Source organism: Gymnoscopelus braueri (genome assembly GCF_963280865.1).
Source record: "Gymnoscopelus braueri genome assembly, chromosome: 1".
Taxonomy (NCBI): Eukaryota; Metazoa; Chordata; class Actinopteri; order Myctophiformes; family Myctophidae; genus Gymnoscopelus; species Gymnoscopelus braueri.
Genome location: NC_137603.1, coordinates 39418681 through 39423618, shown reverse-complemented (window position 1 = coordinate 39423618; position 4938 = coordinate 39418681).

Below are 4938 nucleotides of genomic sequence, written 5' to 3'. Positions count from 1 at the left end.
CCGTGCATGCAAAGTTTGAAGCCGATTGGTCCAGCGGTTTGTGAGATTTTAGGTGCACACAGATAGACAGACACTGACACAGACAGACAGGGACGGAAGAATAATGTCCGCCTCCCAGTCTTCTGGCCTGGCGGAGATAACTATAATTCTTATTGATTGCGACCTGTCAGGTAATAGGTTCAGGAACATAAAAGAAGACATCGCATGTTTTCTGATCTCTAAAGAGCATGTTTCTAACTGATGTGAAGCAGCTTAAGATGGAACAGCAATTGCTGTGGCTCATTATGGTAAGACATATAAACCAAGATCACTGGTTCAAACCCCCACTCCCACACTTCCATATTAGTTGTGGCAGAGAAATTGAAAGGCTCTTTCACACTGTGAAGGGCAACAAGTGCTGCTGTGGCTCACTATGTGAAGACATTCGCTAGATGTTCCCAAGATCATCGTTTCAAACCCCACCAATGTTGTCTTACGCTTGACTCCAATGTATGTTTTGATGGTTATGGTTAACATCCAGAACAACATGGTCACTCAACAGGAGTGCATTTTAGTATAATTCAATATCACCACTATGAATCTATTTCTCATGACATTTAGACAATTTAATTCAATTTAACATCTTTTCATATCTGTGTCCATAGTATGCAATCATTTGATATGGGGGTCTAATGCCTAATGAAAATCAATTTGGGGTCCATGACATTAAAAACGTTTGAAACCCCCTGTTGTAGGGGTAGGCACTTACATTCGGTTCCATGAACGCCAAGCCAGGCTGAAAAGGAGCGACTTTGTTGAGCTAGACCTTGTCAAGCCAGGCTGTGTCGAGCCAGGATAATGAAGCCAGGCTTCACATATTTCTATAAAAGACCATGAACCCAAGAATCCTTGAACTTGACCAATCATGGAGTCCAAAACCAGAGCGGCGTTCTTCTCTGTGGCTGAACAGCAGCACTGCAGCAGCTCATGAAATCATACAAGGAAGTAAAATGTATAAGCAAGAAAGGAAACGCGACCGCAATAAATAGATCCAGGGAGAAAGCGTGGCAAAGTATTGCAAGCACACACAGAGTGTGTGTGTGTGTGTGTGTGTGTGTGTGTGTGTGTGTGTGTGTGTGTGTGTGTGTGTGTGTGTGTGTGTGTGTGTGTGTGTGTGTGTGTGTGTGTGTGTGTGTGTGTCAGACATTTTTTATAATATTAAAAAAAATCTGTAATATATTATCAAACATCTAACAACAATATGAACTATAGTGTTAACAGAGTGACAATGACATATCACATGAGTCATTGTGAAACAATTATGATTCATGGTCACACACTATTTCAGTAATATAATTAATTTGATTATATCTTATTGTATTTATTTCATTTTATTTGAATGCAGGGTCATTAAAATGAGTCCATATACAAACACATGTTTTGAATTAACTGTGGAAACACTTGAAGAACAAGGCACTGGATTAAGTAAGCTTGGCTGTTAGCCTGCTCCTGACCAGGCTAACTTCACAGCTAAATTGCCATGGTAACTAAGGTAGGCTTGCTTCAATTCTCTTTCGTGGAATCGGGTCATACTTAGCCAGGGTGAACTGGCTAAACTAATCTTCAAGATAATTCAGCTTTCATGGAACCTATTCATCCCTAATCCTGGCTAAATTAAGCCAGGATAGGTGTTAAAGCCAGGCTTTAGCTCTAATTCACCTTTCGTGGAATAGGGCCCTGGTCAGTGTCTCTCAGGTGACCAAAAACTGTTTTAATTCTGAGGAGTAAGGATTAGAAGTTATTAAACTGGAGAAGTTGCTATGAATAATCATAAACAACGTTTATGTATCTTTACTTCAAGCACTAAAGTGAATACAAATAAATGTCTTCAGCATGCAGTGAACAGGCCACAAAAAGATATTGTCGCACTCATGCAATCAAATTTGACTCCAAGGTTTGCTGAAAAATTGGCAGACAGTGTTCATTAACAACCCTGAGGCTACAGTAAGTATATGCATGCTATATTTTTACAAGGACAGATACAGCCATAGTGATATATTTCAAGCAACTTTAATGTACATTACATTGTAAGATTTACCCAATGTTAGTAGGGTTTCAGTTCCTTAGGTAGGCAGTCAGTTGGTAAACATTTCACAACGATTTTGGGTGCCTTTGCTCGTGGGCACGTCGGTACAATAGATCAACCCTAGCCTGATTATCAGCCTGATGCTGCATGGAGCTTCAGTCTGACATTGGCCGCAGTGTCCGCGATTACCAGGGGGAGGGGATTCAAATTTAAATATTGAAATATCTAGTTATTAAAAACACACCTTTGTTAATCATTGCTATACACCATATAGAACACATTATATACGGTGGAGTTACACAATCAGAGCATATTTGATCCCACTGTAAATCACTTTTGATCAGTGCAATTAGCATGTCTACGTAGCACCTAGTATTCCTAAACACGGGTTTGACTACTGTATAATAACAGGCTAAAGACAGAGGTCTTGTTTATAGCTCATGCTATACTGCATATGAAAGCACTGAAATGTCAATGCAGGCGTCTGCCACTGAACAAGCCACAACTTATGTTGTGCTGTAAAATTCTGAACCACATGGTGGGCAAACATTGCAGTCATAAAAGAATTAACAGAGACTGCCTGTGGGCTTACATCACTTTGGCATGGATGCAATCTTTTTTTCTTTTCTTTTTGAACAGTAAATAAATGAATCCTTTGAATTTTGACCCGCAGAGCAATGGTAGCCTACTGATGTATATGATTCAGAGAAAGGGGGAGGGAAAAAATATACAGATAGAGATATATACAGATTGTGGCACATTTATAATATTCAAGTAAGTGCTAGATGGCACATAAATACTCTGTGTTAATTTAACTATGAGAGTGTAGTTAAAAAGGTCCTTTTGCACACCTACTTCAAAGGACAGGTGCGTAGGAGCAGGCAGTCAATGCATGAGACAGGAAAAAGAAAATCCCGCACACTGTCTTCACTTACAGCCAAAACATTTGAATGCAAATACAATGTTTCGGTCGCACTGACCTTCATCAGGTATCTCCTGATACCTGATGAAGACAGTGATGTAAAGTAACATACAAAAGTACATTTACTCAAGTACTGTACTTTACTAGGGTATTTCCACTTTTACTTCTACTATATTGTACTTTTACTCCACTACAATTATTTGAAAACTTTAGTTACTAGTTACAGAGTTTGCAGATATAAATTATTTATATTATAAAACATACATTAACCACTTCAGCCCTATTTTATACATAGGCTATTTGGAAATAACCCATCTACAAGCTCACAACGCGTCGCGATGTGAGCTTGTAGATCTGCTATTTGCAAAATTGTAGTACTTTTACTTTTGGTACTTTAAGTATATTTTGATGCCAATACTTTTGTACTTTTACTCGAGTAACATTTTGAACACCGGCCTTTTACTTGTAACAGAGTATTTTAATATTGTGGTATTGCTACTTTTACTTAAGTAAAATATCTGAGTACTTCTTCCACCACTGGATGAAGGTCAGTGCGACCGTAAATACATGGGTGAAATAAAGTGTTTACCAGAGAGGGCAAGATGTATGTCTCTCAAGTCTCAACCGATGCACACTGTCTGACATAATGAAGACAATTTAGAGTCAGACATGCTGCATCCCCTGTACTCTCTGAAGGCTAAAAATCCATTATGCACACAGACGTACACACTCCCACATGGGCCCATCTCCACTGCCTGCTAACACAAACATACAGTGAAAGAGCAGAGAGAGAGGGTGAGAGTGTGAAGAGAGAAAGAGAGATAGGTAAAGCCTGCTTATCCATAATGCATAGGCAACGTCTGGGCCTTGAACAACAAACCCAGAGGCCTGCCATCCTATATCATGTCCTCAAAACATAGCCTACTGTTGATGTATTATGTCATTAAAAAATGGCTTATTACATTAACTGTATGGACAATGCACGAAATTGTGGGCAATTTGTCAGGGGGGATAGTCAGTGATAGTGTCTATAATGTGAAAAATTAATTGTTGTTAAAATAGACTGAAGTAGCATGTCATGGTTAACCTATGTGTGATTAAAAACTACACAATAGAAACACAAGGAGAACTAACCCTCTTTTCTTTTCTTGGTTTGAAAGTTGATACACAACCATTTGTTTTAGGAGTAAATGTATATGCTAGTTTGCAAGATTAGAACACGAAGGTATTCTTTGACCAAAATCTCAGAATTACACCAGTGAAGATGAAATTACATCCGACTCTAATAATAATCCTGTCCGGATAGGGCTTTACGATTTGAATTAAATGATAGTGAAACCATGATGAATACATCCATAGACTATCCATAGTAATTTATTTACAAACATTTTATTAGATAAGTGAAATTAATTTTTACGTTAACTGAGACTGGAGGTGTGCATGTGACAATGTCTATGAGATGGAGAGAGAGAGAAAAGAGACATAGAGAGTCCAGTTTACAGTGCCGATGATATACAATTGCATTGGTAAAACTTGCGCACAAACTAAAAGACACAATGTCTCGAAATAGAGTAATTATAGACATTGCAAATTTGACAACAACATGTTTTGGTTCATTTATATTGTGATCTAAAGTGAAAGCAGTCTGACAGCCACGTATGTCTGCAATGTGAGTGATTCAAGGTTCCAACAAGGTTAATTAACCTTGTTGGAGTGGGTGTCCTGATTCTAGTTTGTAAGCTAGACAGACTACTGCCTGTCCTACTCAGAAAAAGATGGAGCAAGGTGATGTTGATTACAACCCAACTGTAAATTATTGATTTGGTTAACTTTCACTGAAGTGACTTTGTAATTTCCCCCCCCAAAGCTGTAAGTGTAGGCTAACTTAAAAGATGTCTATATTATGCTGATACTTTGTATCTTTTGTGATACTAGTGCGATGCCCATCGGG